Source organism: Bos javanicus, chromosome 7, assembly GCF_032452875.1.
Source record: "Bos javanicus breed banteng chromosome 7, ARS-OSU_banteng_1.0, whole genome shotgun sequence".
NCBI classification, from domain to species: domain Eukaryota; kingdom Metazoa; phylum Chordata; class Mammalia; order Artiodactyla; family Bovidae; genus Bos; species Bos javanicus.
The window spans coordinates 31,145,811-31,165,721 of NC_083874.1; the positions used below are offsets into that span (position 1 = coordinate 31,145,811).

The following is a 19,911-nucleotide window of genomic DNA, read 5'->3' on the forward strand; positions in this document are numbered from 1 at the left end:
CCAGGATGAATGTGTTATTTTAGTTAAAAATGTAAAACATCTCTAGAAATTGAGAGCATAATCTGAAGGGAGACAAATGAAAATCAGTATTTTTTTTCAAATTGAGAATATCTACACATATGTGAAAGAACCAAGAACTTTCAGGATACACAGAGAAACAACAAATTCTTATATGGTCAGGCTTATGATTTTAGCATACTCTATACTTGTGTGCACACACACAAACACACACACACACTATTGTTATCTCTGCAGTCGGGCCTCGAGCACAGAAGTCTGTCAAGAGACAAAAAAGAAATCATCCCCTAAAGTACTCCTACAACCAAAGAAAGCAGAGCTGGTGAGCAGATGTTCTTTGCGGTAAAGATGCTGTGATGACCACTTTATCCCAGCAAGCTTTGAAAAGCACTACTCACACAGACCTTCCAGAAAGCTGTAATATATTATGGATAACAAAGAACTCAGTCTATCTTTTCAAATAATTTGTGAGTAAAATGAAGAAAGTCAAACAACTCTGGCTTCTTGTAAGTCCTACTGAAGTATATGTTTTTCGCTCCAGCTGCATTAAAACACTGAGTTTAATCTAATGATAAAAATTAGCTCACTCACATCTGGGAATCATTCCTGCAAAGCTTGCCTCAAACTGTGTTCTAATTATTCAGTAATCTTGTTAGTGTGATTTTAAAAGAAACCCTACAAAATCCACTGACAACTGCTTTCATTGTATCCATAATTATATCCATGTCATTAGTGTCTCTTAACAACCCCACAGTTCATAATATATCTCAGCAGTCAACATTATTACTTTTTTGTGACTACTAAAAGATTTTAGAATTGACTTCTCAGCTTTATGCTTAGGCACTGGACATGCCAAAAATAGATCAAATAGCTCATTTATCAACTCTACTTTCATTCACCTAAACCCCAGGAAATTATCAGATAAGCAGATAAGAATGTGAAATTCCTATTACTCAGTGACTAGCAGGAAGATGTGTATTTCAGTGTCTACTAATTTCGCTGTCTCTGAAATTACCTCTAATAATTTTAGAGCTTTAAAACTCTATTAGTCCATGAATCCATGTTTTGCAGGAGAGAGACGTTGAGTTCATTGGTCAAACTGCCTTCTACTTGAATGAAGAGAAAAGAGGAAGTTTTATTTTGACTCTGGAAACATCATCAGCTATTTGAGACAAACTCTATCCCCTCATCTTTAACACTGGAATTCTACTTTTAACATGTTCTAGTGATGCTAATGTACTTAGAAAATATAAAACCACACAGAGCAAATCATGGGATAAATGAAATACATTTTTAAGTTTAAAAAAAGTCCTTGCAAGGATGAATTCTAAAGAAGTACAAAAATGCTACCAAATGATACGTGTAAGCCATCCTGTTGGATGTGCAAAAGTCACAAGAGCATGATTTTCCTGAATCTCTAACACTTCCAGAAAGACCTGTAGCTATGGGTTATAGTAGACCACCTCAAGGAAGGAAATCATTAGAGGACATGCTTTCCTGGAGGGCAGGAAAAAAAGCAATTCATACTCATCTCTGTATCCCCCATATCACACATCAGGATGTTTTGCATGTAATGGAAACTTAATATGTCCATTGATTGAGTAAATTCCTAAAATGGGGCTTTCCCAGTGGTTTGCTGGTAAAGAATCCACCTGCAATGCAGGAGCTACAGGAAACGTGGGTTCAATCCCTGGGTCAGGAAGATCCCCTGGAGGAGGGCATGGCAACCCACTCCAGCACTCTTACCTGGAAAATCCCATGGACAGAGCCGCCAGAGGGGCTATAGTTCATGGGTTCCCAGAGCCAGACATGACTGAAGCGACTGAGCACGCACACAAGCACATTCCCAAAATGTTCTACTATCAGACAGAATTTCAGGGAATGAAAGGCTACTCTATAATCTCTTTGTTTCCTGTCACCTCCACTCATCCTATTTCCATTATAAAACCAAAACCTCTGGCTCCAGATGTTGAGCTATGCTATAATCCATGAGGGATAAGATATGACCATGTTATACCACAAATGGAGGTTGGGAATAACACTGGACAGAGAGCCTTGGAGAAAGGTCTCAGGCCAGGACATACCACCCACATACTACGTAAGACCAGGTGAGCCAACACCCCTCCAAACCGCAACAAACAAGAGGAATAGGACCGACTGTTTCTTTGGTTCTTCTACTTCTGTAACTAATTCATGATAAACAGGGCCCAATCCACTACCCAGAGCTGCCTTGGACTCTTCAGGACTTTACATATATCTCAAGAAGCATGTATGAGAAAAAAAATTCCAGTATTTTCATTAATTATATTGACTCCATGTTTAAAAGGAAGAAATGATAGGTACTTTGAAAGAATTAAATAGGTACTATAATTAGGAAACACATGAGGGCACCCTAATCAACCAACAGCAATAAATCTGAGAATAACATTTCTTTTGAAAGATCAATTGTCACAGACCTTTTGTTGATAATGCTAGTGAATTCTGGTGTCTGCCTATGACCAGGTTGGCTATTCCTGTCATATAAAATTTCAAGTGGCATTCAGTATACAGCCTGAAGGGGCTGCAGTCTTCACAGTGCCTGGTACACATGTCCATAATTCTTCAAGACAAAAGCACATTTGGTGGACTGTGTATATTTACCATTTGCTAAGCTGACATCATTTTATCCCATTCATTTCTGAGCCTTATATTTAAGCCAAGGATTTTGTGTTCCATCCTTATGATGAAATTCAGATTTTCTACTAAAGGCAACTACTTCAATTCAAAAGACTGAGTGCAGTGGTACTTAAAAACATTTGCAATTGGTTAAAAATAGGGAACTGAAAAAGTAAGCATAAAGCAAGAAAAGATTTTAAAATACAGAATAAGAATTTTAAACTCAATAAATAAATTATTTCCTTTAAATTCCAAACTTCAATTGTTACTTCTCAAACTACAAAACAAGCATTTTAAGGAATGCTGTATTCGTTCTTCCATAACTTCCAATGAAACCATCTAATGACAGGCTTTTGCTTATTGACACATTTTTCAATGGTTGCTTGTATACGAAATGTTGGTATTTTCCAACTGTTTTCCGACTTCATGCATCATCTGGACTTTCTCTCCTCATTTCCTTACAGCTCAAGGCTTTCTCTCATCTGAAGCCATTGTTGGTTGACATGAAAAATGGACTCTAGTACAACTAATTCCATCAAATGAAGGAAAAACCTAAATCTCAATTATAAAACAATTAATTATAAAATCATTAGGTAGATTTTATTATACTTGAAGTTGTGCTTCTTTTCCATTAACAACTCTCTCAATTTATTTTCAGCTATATTAGTGATCTTTAATATCCTCACTCTATTTTTTTATAGAAAGTGTCTCTAAATAATTGACTCATTCAGTCAACAATTTCTCATGGGTTACAAATTATGTGTCAGATATGAGTCTGTGTGCTGCACTTATAGGACTAAATAAAACACAAATTTCCTGCATTCATGTAACATACATTAAAAAAAATTTTTTTTAAAAAGCAATTTAAAATTTTCTGAAATGAGCCTTGAAGGTAATTATAGCTTACATTTTGACAGGGGAAAAAAAACAACAAGCAATATATAACTACAGGCTTATAGGTGCAAGGAAGATAAATAGAGCAAGTGAGGCTGAGAGTCATAGGGTTGTGCTAGTTTTTAACAGAGTGGCTAGAGAAGGCCTGGTAAGATGACACTTGGGTAAAGGTGTCTGAAAAGAAAAGAAAAAGAAACCTATCCTGGTCTTAGACCTTAGCTACCTTATCTTCTGTAGCTTGGTCATCACCAGAGCTGATATTTTGATCCCTCTCTAACTAAGACTTCTCAGCAGGAGAACCACAGAGCAACAGCGCTCGGTCTGGGGTGATTTTGCCCCAAAGGACATGGGACAATGTCTGGACATTTCTAACTGTCACATCGAGGAGGAGGTTACATATTCACATGTGATTGGTAAAGGCCAAAGATACAGCTCGATATCCCCCAATGCACACAGACAGCCCCCACAACAATGAGCGATCTGACCCCAAATGTCAGGAGAACCAAGGAGGAAAGGCTTTGCCATATATGATGAAGCATGCTTGGCCTCTCCAAAATACTCAATACCTACACCTAAGAGAAAACCAAAAACATTTTCAAACAATATCATTTTAAAGAGTATCTCTGCAGAGTTTACTTACAAAACAGTTTCAGTGATTCATTAAAGCAAAAATAAAGATATAATTACTAATGTTTCATTATTTCAGTTTAAGTAACTGCTTACATATAAAAGCTATCTATTCTTTCAAAAAGTAATTAAAAACTTGCACTAATTTCAACAGTCTCCAGTGAAAATTATTGAACTAAAGAAATGTACCTAATATAATGGTAAGTTTCAGCTTGAGTAAAAAGACTAGACTGTAGTGATTGCTAGGAGGATAGTGAGATGAAGGGGGAACATGAAAAAACTACTTGACTGGCAAGGGTTAAACTCCAGAAGTGGACACTGAGCTATCCACATAAGAGGCTAGCAGAAAATAATACTTGGCTGATTTAGTTTGGCAGGGCTTCCCAGGCAGTGCGAGTGGTAAAGAACTCACCTGCCAATGCAGGAAAGCTAAGAGATGTGGGTTTGATCCCTTGGTCGGGAAGATTCCCTAGAGGAGGGCATGGCAACCCACTTTAGCATTCTTGCCTGGGAAATCCCATGGACAGAGGAGACTCATGGGCTACAGTCCATTTAGTTTGACAGCTAAGTACATAAGTAGGTTTCAACATTAAAATGTTCTGTTTTTATTGTGTCATTAGAAAACTTGGTTGATACGAAGGCCATACAATGTTTATAATGAACATATTTGCTAAAACTACTCTCAGATGCCATCTGCCATGGGATCTCTTCCAATGCAAGTGTAATCACAAGGTTAGGAGGAAAGGAAGAAAAAAGACATTCTATTTAGTTTCTTACTTAAGGAAAATATAGAAATAGATCTTCACATATCAACTGAAAAAATCCCCTATACATCTCTAAGATAAGAACAATATATCTTAAACATTCTGCCACTGGAAAAAGAACACAGCCTGCTTATCACAGTGTTACCATGAAAAAAAAGGGACAAATGAAGAATCTCACACTGTGGGATGCATTATACATATTGCTGAGTGAAGAACACAGTTGGGAGCACACAGGCTGTTTTTAAAGCTATGGGTTTGGGACCAGGATTGAGTCCTTTCACCACCACTGACCTGGAGAATGGCCATGGCAAGCTCCTTAGCCTCTCTATAAGCTCCAGTTTTTTTTTTTATTTGTCAATCGGGAAAAATGGTCATCAAAGTCCCCCTGTCATGAGGATTAAGTAACTAGACAGATACTAGAGTACCTGCGCTTGACTGGGCACTCCATAAAGCTTTGGTAATTACTGACAGCATTATGGATACAACTAGCTGTGTATGGACTGAAATGGTCCTGCCTTCTCTTTAGCACCCAAATCCATGCCCAGTGATGTGAGTCACTGTGAGAGATGCCAGCTTGTTGCTTGCCAGAGGTCACTGGACACATGTAGTTGTCCTTCCTATGGACACTACCTGAGCAATGAGTAGTAACTCCCATTGGGAAGATGGGACACAGAGCAGTTCTGGTTCCATTCTTCCATCCCCAACCCACCCATCTCAGTTTTCTTTATCCTTAGACTGAGTGACTTGGATAATAAGATAGCAGGAGAGGAGAGGTAGGAGAAAAGGAGAAACCACAAAATTATCACTCTCGGTGTATTAATATCGATGGCTAGCAATCAATATCCTGACTGCTGTGAGAACATGCAGCTGATGGGCAAATGTAGCTAAAATACAAAATATCTCATGAAGCACCACCCACGGAAGTTCTACTCTCCTAGAGAAAGAGGTGGCTAGAAGACAGCGTATTTTACTGAAATTTGCTAAACTTTCTCACAGTTTATTTAATACTTCTTTAACTTTTGATTCTGCAACATAATCAAGAAGTGAATTTATGAGAGACAAAGGATTTTAGAAACAACTAAATTTTGGATGGGGTATTGTTCATTTTTGTATGCTGGCTATTCCCATGACACACCATGTAACTCCTATCCAGCATCTCCAAGATACCAAAGTGAAAAGTCAAAATTTAGTCATTCAGTCGTGTCCGACTCTTTGCGACTTCATGGATCATAGCCTACCAGGCTCCTCTGTCCACAGGATTTTCCATGCTAGAGTACTGGAGTGGGTTGCCACTTCCCAGGGATCGAACCCAGGCCTCCCACATTGCAGGCAGACACTTTACCATCTGAGCCCCCAGGGAAGTCATGACACCAAGATACCAAAGGTGGGTTTAAAATGGTAGAGCCTTTCCCCAAACAATGCAGTTTCCTAAAGAACCCCAAGAGACAAAGGGTTTTATTGCTTTTCTGAGGAGGTACGAGACAGACCAAAGTTCTAAACAGTGACAAGAGGAATAGACAGTCCTACAGTTTTGCAAATTAAAGTGCTAAAAAAAACAAAACAAACCTGGAGGTTCTTTGCATTTGCCCACACTTAGGCAGATTTCATTTAAAACTTGGGGCTGGGCTAATATCCAAAAGATTAATAAATCTGAGTCTTTAAATGGTTTGCCTTCTTAATACACTAAATTGCGTACTGGGAAGTAGATGGTTCCTTGGATTAAGGTACCATAAAACCATAAGTAATGTTGATTTTGTATTTCAGAGTCTTGGAGGAGTGTCAGTCACTTAGTCATGTCTGACTCTTTGTGACACCACAGACTGTAGCCTGCCAGGCTCCTCTGTCTACGGAATTCTCCAGGCAAGAATACTAAAGTGGGTTGTCATTCCCTTCTCGAGGGGATCCTCCCGACCCAAGGACCAAACCGGGGTCTCCTGCATTGCAAGCAGATTCTTTACCATTTGAGCTACCAGGGAAGTTATTTCAGAGTATGCCCTACCAATTTGTATGTGTTAACTAGAAAATGCCAATGACTAAATAGCCAGTTCATTTACTGACCACAGTGCATTATCCTGACAACTGAAAGTAACTTAATTGTCAAAATCTTCATCGAGGCCAGGAAACTGAGACTGCTCAACCTGTAAAGTCTGTATACTTCTCTTTCAACACTTTAAAAATGTACCCTGTCAGTTTTAAGAGAGACAAGGTGCTGACTATCCTCACTGGTTAGCCAAGACATAAAGTGGAAATTTCTGGCACTAGAGATTCTAATGTTTAAATATGTCCTTTTTATGGTAGAGCAGGCCCCTGGGGTTGAAAGTAAGGGAGGGGTTTCAAGCCAAAAAATGCATTTAAAAATATATATCTTCCCTCTTACTTCATGATCGCTAGAATCAATTTATAAATACCTAATCTCTATTTAAGTTTAAATCCTAAGGTTACTAGAGCTAATTTATGGAAGTTCTCATGTAAGCAGCCTGAAAACCAGCTTAATAAACAGGTATTACTCACCATCAGCAAGTGCCTAATAAATTTGTCTAGACACAGGTGACGAGGCAGTAAAATTCACTCTAAAATTTCCACGGACTTGTGGGATTCATGTGGTTCTCTGAAATAATGAAATATAAATGTTCACATATTTTAATAAAAAAGGGTCATTGAAATGATTGTTTATGTTTTGTAGCATAAAGTAATAGTAAATATTGAGGATATTATGCACAATTGACAAAGCTGAATACTTTAAGGGCAGATTAACTTTTTAAATTACTTTCATAGCTGCTGTAAATTATTTGAAAAACATTCCCCTACTTCAAGGTGTCAACACTTTGAATCACTGGTCTTTTACTCAGTGAGTCTTAGTATTTATTGATGAAGGAAAGGAACAGAAGCTTCCCTGTGAGGTAAGGAAGAGGTCTGTGTTGGAAGGCACTAGAATATTTCATCTCTCCCTACATTAATTCCCATCTTCATCCCCTACTTCATTCTTACCAGGGATCCTAGTCCAAAGGAGAGGAAAATGGGATGGTTCTCTGTATTCACATATATATTCAGGGAATCATACTTCTGAGTACTATTTATTGTCTCCTCAGTATTCAGAGTAACTCAGTTTCAGCTTGACCCCTCCACATCCATCACATGTTTGAGAAACATAGCAGAATTCCCATGTTCTCTACTGAACAACTGAAACAAAACTCAACACATGGAAAAAAACACCTCAGGTGCAATGGGGGAAAAGAATCTCTCCACAGTTTCCAACTCTAAGTAGGCTTCACACAGTAACTTTTTCTGAACTGCTTGTAAGGGCAATTTATGAGTTCCTGATTGCTATAACATATTGTGCTCTTAAAAGGAAAAAGGTAATAGAAGTTTGGCTCCTTGCTGGCATTCCATTTTTTATAAGATTATTATATTGTCTTCAGGCTGGGTTGAGTCTGAAATTAATATAATTAACCTCCTGCTCAGCTACATGCATATATTTTCCATTCTCATTCATCTTTTCTCTCTGCCCCTGCAGACAGACTTGGAAAGGAAAGAAACCTATGTTCAGTGGTCTAACATTCATTGTTAGTTCCCAGACTTCTGTTCTAGAAGCCAGCATCAGTCGAATGTGAAAACAACCTGAGAAATCACAAGAGACCCCTCACAGCCGACCAGCTTGCTTTCCATAAATAGCACTTACATTTTCTGTTAAAAATGTTACAAAAACATATCAAGGATATCAGACAGACAAATGATCAGATAAAAACTGGCCACAAAGGCTTAAATCAGGAAAGGAAATCTCATGCTGAGATATAAATGCGAAAGAGGAAATTGGGTATTCAATTTTGGACCAATCAATAAAAAGACAGTATCCCAAATGAAACAGGATTCCAACTTCCTATACCCCACCTCCTTTTTGGACTAAAATATATGTGGCTTAACCTAGAAAACTGGAGGATTTTTCACACTTGAAGAAGAAAATTTAAATCTATCCAAAGCTGGCTCGGATTTCATTTTGAAGATTCTATTAAGATAATTAGTTTCCTACTCAAACTTCCATTCCATGTATGTCCAATGGAAGACAATCAGAATTCCAGTTTCCCATGACTTAGATGGGAATGAGAACACTGGATGCCTTCGGGCCATATGCAGCCCACATCAGGGATTGATTTGGTCTTCTCAGTGTTCTAAAATGAAGGAATTTTACAAAAACATCCATATTTTTATCTTCTCTTGAACATTAGATGTAGAGAAGTTGGTACTACTTTTCAAAATGATCACAAACCCAGTTGCTTCCTTCAGATCAGGACACCAGTACGCAAGCTGCCACAGCCTTCCCCCCTGTGTAAGACCCAAGTCCCCCTCCTGGTATCTGATTCCTTCCTGCCTGTATATGCACACGCCTTTAGGCTACCCTAGAAGCAGAGGTGTGCATGAATCCTTTTATAAAAGCTTATGTTTATCCCATAAAGAGGTTTTAGGAAATGAACATTCCCTTGAAGACTTAGGCCAAGAGATTCAAATGACATATAAAACCACATTCAAATACTATGGGGATCTAAAATAACAGTGAAACCTGAAAGTCTTCATTAAATCCTTGTCCATTATATATGAATTCTCAAGATATTATATTACTACTTGATTCCTAACTTCACTATGGGGGAAAAAAAGAGAACTCAAAGGGCATCTTTAATTTGGTTCTCATTCATAAACTTTATAAATTATCAGTATCAGCATAATTTAATATATGTAGGGATAGATATGAAACAGTATTACTATAGTTCTGTGACCATTTTAATACCCAGAACAATAAAAAAATAATAAATTCTTAGTTGGTCTTGACTGCAGCACTAGTACTGATAATTAAGTTTACAGCCATTTAGATTAATACTGATAAATTGGGAAGCTGAGTTATGGTTGTTAATGAAGATATGCATTCATGATATAGTCAAACCTCTACAAGTTTGTATACGAATATCCTTCTTTTCTCATTTCAAAAAGCAAACATACTTTCATCTGTTTTCAATATTAAAGCCCCAAGTAATTTATAATGCAGTTATACAATATATATGGGACACTGCATCAATCATGTCGAAATATCTGTTTCATTCAACTGTTCCTGAAATCCTCCATTAAATTAAGATTTGCGTAGAAACCAAAGTCATACAAATAAAGTAATCACTGCTTGAGAAAAGACATAAAATACTTCAGATAGAGATTGTCATTTACTTTTATCAAAGAATATATGTGACTGAAAATATTACAATGACTTGCCTTATTCCTTTTTTTACTATAGAAGATGAAATATTATATGAAAATCTGACAAATGTCTTAAAGTCCTCATGGACTATCTGACACAAGCAGTATCCTATTCAAATAAGCAAAGTAACAAGAGAATCTTGCCTACTTCAGTTGTGCTGTCGAAAACAAATCAGAGGACGCCGACTGTCATGGAGCAGTGGAAGTTTTGTGTCATTTGTAACCTGATTCAACTGTGGGGACCAGTCAACCATAGCTCCTCAAAACACAGAACACAGTGTAAAAGAACACTGTCCAGGCATTCTAATCAAATGAGAAGCCCAAAGGAAGTTATTCTAATTTAAATGGTTTAAATTCATTTCAAAAAGCATATACTTCAAGTGTATATATTTATATTTTTCCTAGCAGTACCCCAAGCGATTTCTTTCTACTGGTTCCAAGAACCCCTCATCATAAATGAAATGCTTATAATGTGGGGTCATTCAAAGTTTGGAGTGTTTCTATACTTACTGTATACACACACACACACCTCCTTCCCCATATTAATCTCACTGAAGCGGGGATCAAGCACGGGATTTGGAATCAGTACACCCAGCTTCACCTCTGACTCCTAAGAATATTTTAGCATGGTGAATTTCCTTTACCCACTAACACACCTACTAAATGGGGACAGAAGTACGGGGCAGAAATCATCCCAGAAGGCACCCGTTCTCATAGGACGCTGGTCCACTGTCACCCGCACTACAGCCCTGATAAGGGAGGATAAAAATATTTGCCTTTTACCAGTAGAAGTTGTCTCAAGGGTCAAAAGCAAATTTCTGGGATTTGTGAGGACCTAAACCCGGATAAGGAGACATGGTTAAAACAAGGGAAGAAAGTTAACCACTGAAGCAGAAAATCTCTGGCTAGAGTTAAAGGATTAGAACAGTATAGCATGGGATCTGAAAAAGGGCTTTGATTTGGATGAACTTGGCTTCGAGTCATGACTATATCACAAACTAGCTGTGTGATCTCAGACATCACTTAACCTGTCTGAGTCTGTTTATTTACCAATACCATCAAGAGAACAGTACCTCCCTCACAGAGGAGTTCCACAGATTAAATGATAGGTTAAGCTCCTAACAGGGCCTTCCTTGTGGCTCAGCGGGTAAAGAATCCACCTGCAAAGTGGGAGACCTGGGTTTGATCCCTGGGTTGGGAAGATCCCTTGGAGAAGGGAAAGGCTACCCACTCCAGTATCCTGGCCTGGAGAATTCCATGGACTGTAGAGTCCATGGGGTCACAAAGAGTCGGACATGACTGAACCACTTTCACTTTCAAGCTCCTAATACAGTGCACAAGACTAAAAGTGGCTCATCCTATTTATCTATTCCACACTCTTGCACACACAAGTACATTCTCCCGATGACCAGTAACTAAAAATATGACCACTTCCCTTTTCTACGCAAAAGACTTATTCAAATAAAATTTTTCTTGGTTTCATTTCCTTGTAAAATGAGGCTTCTGTGATAACACTATATATAACTTGAAAGTAAATGATAAGATGCAGATTTTTTTTTTTCCTTCTTAAAATTTCAAAATATTTTAGTCATTTATTCTAGAGGGCACTGCTGCTTCCAGTTTAGGATGGAAGGACATCATCCCCAGTTGCTGGGAATGATGTTGCCCGACAGCCCTCAGCTGTCCTCTTCTCTGGGAATCGCCCCTGGCTAAACAGAGATCCTCCACTCTCTGCTGATCAACTGAGGCCTTTGGTGAGACAGCATCAGAGCCCAGCTTCTCCTGCCCACTCCCTTCCACAGGTGTTGATCCCAAGAGCACTCTCTGATAAACTTCCGGCATATAGTCTACTTCCCAGGAGTCCCAAAGTATAACAGTTAGAGTCCAGAGTAACCATTTGCCAAAACTGCTGCTGCTGCTAAGTCACTTCAGTCGTGTCCGACTCTGTGCAACCCCATAGACGGCAGCCCACCAGGCTCCCGCGTCCCTGGGATTTTCCAGGCAGGAGTACTGGAGTGCGTTGCCATTTCCTTCTCCATCTGCCAAAACTAGCCAGTATTAAAGGTTACTGGAGTCAGGCTTCCTGCAACATCATAAATGAAGCACCTTTTATTTTTTGTAAGAGCTGGTGCATCAGCTTCTCTACAACTACAAGTGGGTACTTTTGACTGAAGAAGATGAGAGAAAATAACAAAAACATTATTTTTACCAAATAATTAGTTTTTCTTATTTGATTCCAGAATCAAATCGTTAATTGAACTAAGCAGTTGCTTTGACATTGTCAATACACAGCCCTACATACGGCATATAAAGAAGCCTATCCTTTGGGTCTTTGACAATTGTTCAACTGAAACTTGTCTATAAAACTGCTCTCCCTAACAAATACATTTCACTAAAAATGAATCTAAAACATTAGGTTTTATTTTTATTTTAAAAACAATTATACAATATCTTGGTTGTCAAGAAAAAAGAAACAGGAAAAACATGCTTGAAAATGTGTATTTTTTTTTAAATTTTATTTTATTTTTAAACTTTACATAATTGTATTAGTTTTGCCAAATATCAAAATGAATCCGCCACAGGTATACATGTGTTCCCATCCTGAACCCTCCTCCCTCCCCATACCATCCCTCTGGGTCATCCCAGTGCACTAGCCCCAAGCATCCAGTATCGTGCATCGAACCTGGACTGGCAACTCGTTTCTCACATGATATTTTACATGTTTCAGTGCCATTCTCCCAAATCTTCCCACCCTCTCCCTCTCCCACAGAGTCCATAAGACTGTTCTATACATTAGTGTCTCTTTTGCTGTCTCGTACACCGGTTATTGAAAACGTGTATTTAAATTGCCTAAAAGTCTTCCTCCTACACTTTTAATTGTGTTAGTTGTTAAAAGTGAAGGCACATTGTCAAATACATTTAAAAGTACATTCTGGCCAAACCTATAGTGATTTAATAATATCTCTGGCAATTTAATAATACTTCCTAAACACTGAACTAAATCCACACCAAGAGGATCAACATAATTTTTGCCTAAGTGTCCTAAATTGAAAAGAAAAATCCACTAATTACTGGACACTTACCTAAATTCTGTGGCTAATTCATTTGCATAGGGGACAACGAAATAGTTCACATGCTGTTTATTCTAGGACTACCGTAAAGTACATGAGTTTAAGCACACTATGTGAGTTTGAGCAAACTCCAGGAGACAGTTAAGGTCAGGGAAGCCTGCAGTTCATGGGGTTGCAAACAGCCAAACACAGTTTAGAGACTGAACAACAGAACTGTAAAACTGCACAATATTCGCACATTTTCTATAAGGAAATTTTTCAATTACAGACTGTGTATGAAGTCACTCAGTCGTGTCCGACTCTTTGCGACCCCATGGACTGTAGCCCACCAGGCTCCTCTGTCCATGGGATTTTCCAGGCAAGAATACTGAAGTGGGTTCTAAAAGTAACAATTTGTCTAATATGAACCCAGTTTGAAGATGAGGCTTCATTATTACAATAATTTCTCTAATCCACCCTATATTTTCCTCTTTAAATTTCACTAACTTCTGTCCATTGATACGACCCTGTGTGCCCACTCTTACTCATTACTTCTACCCTGTAAGTGTCTCAAGTATGAATCAAGTGTTGACCTCGAACAAAGACCTAACTGCCAACTCATTCGTTTGTACAGTGAACACTTAAACTTTTACAAAGCATCTTAATTTGTCACAGATGTCTGAGAGACAAAGCAATATAAGGACCAAGGGCATGGGCTTGGATCTGAGGTACCAGGTTCAAATCCCAGCTGGGCCTCTTGTTAGCTGTGTAACTTGAGCAAAGTGCTTTAAAACTTGCTGCTGCTACTGCTGCTAACTCGCTTCAATTGTGTCCGACTCTGTGCGACCCCATAGACGGTAGGCTCTCCCGTCCCTAGGATTCTCCAGGCAATAACACTGGAGTGGGTTGCCATTTACTTCTCCAATACATGAAAGTGAAAAGTGAAAGTGAAGTTGCTCAGTTGTGTCTGACCCTCAGTGACCTCATGGACTGCAGCCTTCCAGGCTCCTCCATCCATGGGATTTTCCAGGCAAGAGTACTGGAGTGGGGTGCCATTGCCTTCTCCCGCTTTAAAACTTCCTTCACTTCAATTTTTTTCTCCACCTATACAGTGGAGATGCTAGTCATTCCTAGCTCACTGGGCTATGGTGAAGCTGAGTTAACATTTGTAAAGCACCTAGGACAGTGCCTGCATATGGTTTGAACATCTTTCCTATCACTGGTTTGCCACTCTGTTTTCATTTCCCTGAGTTCTTCTTCTTATCACCTCTTCAGAAGTTGCAAGCCTGTTACAGCCTCCTCTCATACTGTCACCTGACTTACCCTCTTAATCCACTGCTCTGTGCTTCCCAAAGCTCAGTTTTCCATATCAACCTGCTCTTCCTAGTGGCCTCCATACCCAAACACAGCTTCCATTTGCCCATTGTTTCTGACTTATTCCCAACTATCTCCAAAAACCTTACTGGTAGCATGATGAAATGTAAAGTGCAATTTGTGAACATGACTAACCAGCGAGGCACACAAAATACAGGACTGCCACTGTCATGCAGTCACGCAATGGGTTTTTTTAGTGAGTTACCAGCTCAGGCAGGTCAAGAACCGCCTGCCAATACAGGAGATGCAAGAAACTCAGGTTTGATCCCTAGGTTAGGAAGATCCCCTGGAGAAGGAAATGGCAACCCACTCCAGTACTCTTGCCTGGGAAATCTCATGGACAGAGGAGCCTGGTGGGCTACAGTCCATGGGGTTGCAAAGAGTCAGACACGACTAAGCACTTGCACACTCACAAAGTAAACTCAGCCTTGCCTAAATCCGGCAGAGCTGCTCAAGGGAAATGGGAAACAACTAGAATGTAAGATTTTCAAGTTTCAAATGAAATATAGATTTGAATTTTGAAGAACCCACTGCTTTTTTGTAAATGAGGTATGGTCTCTGTCAGCAAAGGGCCTTTATTTCTACTCCATCTAATACCATAAACAACAACACGAGCTCTGGCCCACATTCCCGAAACTCTTCAGAGCTCTGCAAGGTAGAAAAGAACTCTATCTTGCTTTTATAATAGCTACTGTGTACTGGCTACACAAGGCGGGCAGCAGTAAAACCTAGTGGGAGTCAATACACTGAGTAGACGGGACTCGGAAAATACCCAACCAACAAATAGGATCCATAATAATGTGACATTTTTATAGTCACATTTTAAAACTATAACAGCACCTGAATGGTACGTATTATAGTATTTCAATTTAGTCATTTATCTAAAAATGAGTTTTATCTTGCCTCATAAATAAACAGTGACATTCCAGCAATTTGAAAAGCTCAGCTTCACCTTTTGCTGCAAAGCTCTTTTTACAACTGCAGAAACATGCCCTTTTGTGCCATGTTGCTTAATCTTTGATTTATGGCCCTTATCTTTGTGCTAACCTCTTTCTGTAAACTACATGAAGTTTGCACAAGCTCAGCTATTTCATTCTCATTTCTAATCTTAATGGGTTAGTTTCTCCCTAGTGGCCATGTCTCTCTATCAAACAGGATAAGGAGAAAGTATTCACTCTTTAAGTTCACCAAATATTATTCAGTGTCTCAGTACATTCTCAGTCTGAAATAAGTAACGCATCTCCCTAAAAGCCTTGGCAAGCTCTTGCAGAAAGCCTTTCCTTTCTGCTGCCCCCTGCTCCTCCCTCTGCTTGCCCCAGTGGGCCCCTACAGGCAACGGCTGCCTCCCCGCCCTCCTCACACTTCACTTCCACTGGACACCCCCAGCTAGCAGGTTGGGAGAGGAAAATGAACATGGCACCTCAGAATCACTTCTCCTCCAGTTCCATCTTGTCCGCCTTTCAGTGGCGATGTCTGGATATTTACAGAGTCACTCCAACTTCTCCCAGAGTCTATCTACGGCTCTAGGTTAATTAAGGAAACACTGGAGATGTCTTGGATGGAAGTGTACTTGATTTGAAGGAAATCTGCACCTTGTTCAAGGTCCAAGATGATGGAATAATGGTAGTTTCTTAAGTCTTCCTTCACCTGTATCCATATGTTATAGACTTGGCAGGTGTACTTCAAAGTTTGTGCTCTGGGGTTGCTGCTAATGACTTGTTTCATCACAGATGGATTTTCTTCTCTGTTTTTTCATTACTTATGTTGTTTGGAGGTAGAAGAAAAGGATTTCAACTCTACTATTTAAAATAGAAGTCTTTAGAAAATATTTGTAAAAGTATAGAAAGATGCTGATGATATAATACAAGTGAAAGAAATCCAGCATATAAAATAATATATCCAGGATGGCACATAATTATGATGTGACATCAAATACATGAAGGGGATAACACAACAAAATGTCATCATTTTCTCAGGGTTGGAGAATGATTTAACATTTTTTTAATTGATATTTCCTTGTATTTCCAAAATTTTGTTTTGAGTTTTTAGTGAATAAGCATTACATTATATTCAGTAAACAATGTTTACAAAAATACATCCATGTAGCAGCACAATCTTGTCTAGGAGTCTTGACTAAGCACAAACTTACATATGTACATTTCTTCTTTCAACAAATATTTACTGAATTTCTGCCAGGCATTATGGTAGGTTTGGGGAATATAGCAGTGAACAAATGAAAGTCTTGCACACAGCAACTTCTATTCAGGTTGGGGAGATGGATGATAAATAAGCAAATAAAGCTAGTTTATGTTAAGTTGGGATAAGTGCTACAACACAAAAAATAACATAAGGTAAAGGTACAGAGAATGACAGTGGATTGAGAAGCGCCACCAAATGTTATGTTCTTCTCAGGTGGCTCTGGTGGTAAAGAACCCGCCTGCCAGTGCAGGTCTCATAAGATGTGGGTCTGATCCTTGGGTAGGGAAGATCCCCTGGAGAAGGGCATGACAACCCACTCCAATATTCTTGCCTGGAGAATCCTATGGACAGAGAAACCTGGTAGGCTAGAGTCCATAGGGTCACAAAGAGTTGGACATGACTGAAGCAACTTAGCTTACATGCACACACACTAAACGCTTTGTGTCTGCATCAATCAAAGAAACTGAGGAAGACGAAGATAAAAAGCAGACATTTAGAAAAGACTTGTTAAGTCAATCCTACAGGTTAATTCTGTGTTCATTATCAGTTAGTACTTAAATCAATATATATTTATTTCTGGGCAATTCTCCTTAAGGACACAATATTTTTATCTTGAAATATATATGAATTATATCTTGGGAAACATTTGGAAAGTGGCATATTTCAAGGATTTTTTCTATTAAGATGTTTAATTAGCTAAAATAATGAATAGTAAAAGGGACTATTTAATGAACATTCAACACCAATGAACTCGAAAATTCCCACCATAAGGACTTAACTAGGTATCATATTTTAATACACTGTGTCTTAAATGATTACTGATCACTTTTATTGTTCACCTGACCAACTATTTTCAGGAAGTATGTGGGAAAACTAAGTGCACTTAGGCTGAAGCGTAGCAAAAACAAAGTCCCTTGAAGTGTATCTTACGAAACAAAATTGTCATTTTAAATATGAAACAAGGCAACACTTCACCCATATTAACACATCTACCAAACATGATGAAAGCCCATCGAAATCCATGAGTGTAAGTGCGAATACAGTCACTGCTCCCTTTCCCACCTTTACTAAGTCGTTCGGGTTTACACGGAGCTGAGACCACACTTCACTGATTGCTTGCTACAGCCCAGCCCACTCCAGAAGCACATGCTTTCTTTTATTCACTGAATCATTAAAACACCCCAACAAAGAAAGTACCTCTACTTTGGAGGTAAAGTCATTTCTTCCAGGTCCTATAGCTGGTAAATGACTGAGCCAGAACTCAAGCCTGGCACTCTGATTCCAGGGTCCTCACTTTTAACCATTACTTCCATGAGTCAGAGCAAACTCTGGAAGATGGTGAAGGATGGGGAAGCCTGGTGTGCTGCAGTCCACGGAGTCACAAAGAGTTGGGCACAACTGGGTGACTGAACAACAACACCCCAACTGACAATCCTTCAGCTTACAATGACCACTGGAATCTTCACTTTTTGACCCTGAAAGAATTCTGAATTACATTACATACTTCACACCTGAGCAATTTTGGACTTAATTTAATAATCGTATGTGTACATTTAATTTTAAATATCTCTTTTAAGAGCCATCACAATTACTCTCTCAGGATATGTCTGCTTGTACCTTTGTTTCCTCTCGGGCTGTTGCCTCATAGCTTACTTCTGCACCTAGACATTTTTTCCTCTCATCCTAATGAAGTTGTTGCACCAAAGTTATCAGACTTGTAAGTTAAACAAAGTAACTTTCACAGCAGGTTCTATGTAAGGAGCACATGCTGGGTTCTCTATTCTTCCATTCAGTCACCTAGCTAGCCATCCGTTCAGTACCTCTAGGAATCACTGTAACATTGGGTTGGCCAGAAAGTTTTGTTTGGGTTTTTCATACCATCTTATGAAGAATTCTTTCCACTGGGTTTCTACTGCCTCTACCCTTGTATGTGCACGTGTACATGTATGCTAAGTCATTTCAGTCATGTCCAACTCTGCGCGACCCCCTCTGTCCACAGGGATTCTCCAGGCAAGAATATTGGAGTGGGTTGCCAGGCCCTCCTCCAGGGAATCTTCCCGACCTAGGGATTGAACCCTCACCTCTTACATCTCCTGCACTGGCAATCGGGTTCTTGACCACAAGCGCCACCTGGGAAGACCCTACCCTAGTATAGATATCTTTTCAATTCTTACTTGTTTTGATAAAATACTGTCTTTACTGAACTCCCTGTAACAAATCTCTTGCCCAATCTTTACTTTTCTTCCACATTCCTTTTCTAAATCATAGCTTGATTTTGTTTTTTCCCTTAAAAGAGAATACATGTAAATAAATTAGCACCCTGCTTGGCCTACAGTGAGTGCTTTGTCAACACTATTATTTTGCTGTAACTCTGAGCTAGACACGAGTGCTGGGAAGATGGCAGACATGAATGAGACATGGTGCCTGATGCTGAGGAGCCTGAAATCTAGTGGAGGAAAACAAACAAACCTATCACCACATACTTGTAGAAACACCTCACCCTGACCTGGATGGAGGCAGTGGTGCAAAGGAGTGAGCAGACAGGGTAAGAAGGCTGGGAACAGGAACAGGAAAATGCCCAGGTGACTAACAGACGGGAAATTACAGGGGCTCCATGTCACTGAAAAAGTCTGGAGAAGGGTAGCGGATTGATCATGGGCCCCAGGAGGCTGGACAAGCAGGCAGAGCCAAAATCCTATGGATTTGTATGTCATGCTGATGTTTTGGATTCTATCCACAGGCAATGAGAACCTGCTAAAAATTTTACTAGCTGTCACTTATGCAATAATTAGAAAGATCAACCTGGTAACCATGAGATAACTGAACAGAAAGGGAGATGGAGCTGAGTTAAGAGGCTGCAGGGGTAACCAAAGAGAAAGATGACAGCAACCTAAATAAAGATACTGGAACTAGGCATGGAAAAGAGACAATAATGTTGAGAGTAACTGAATAAATAAGTAAACTTATTGAGATGATATCAGGAGATACTGGGGGTTCCAGGGAAGAGAGTGTCATGGATGACTACCTTGAAAACTGGGGCCATTGTCTAAACTAAGAATCAGAACAGAGTCAAGGTCTTGAGGGAAGGGTGA

The 19,911-nt window shown here is 39.3% G+C and overlaps 1 protein-coding gene across 6 annotated transcripts in view; it reads right to left on the bottom strand.

Annotated features, from left to right (window-relative positions):
• SNCAIP (synuclein alpha interacting protein) overlaps positions 1 to 19,911 on the bottom strand; it is a 261,734-nt gene that overhangs the window by 125,675 nt on the left and 116,148 nt on the right. For 2 of the 6 annotated variants that reach the window (XM_061422960.1, XM_061422959.1), the window contains exon 2: positions 7,470 to 7,566. The exons of the other annotated variants lie outside the window; for them this stretch is intronic. The gene's annotated coding sequence lies outside the window, so the exon portion shown is untranslated. The remainder of the gene's footprint in view (positions 1 to 7,469; positions 7,567 to 19,911) is intronic. 6 annotated transcript variants of the gene reach the window in all.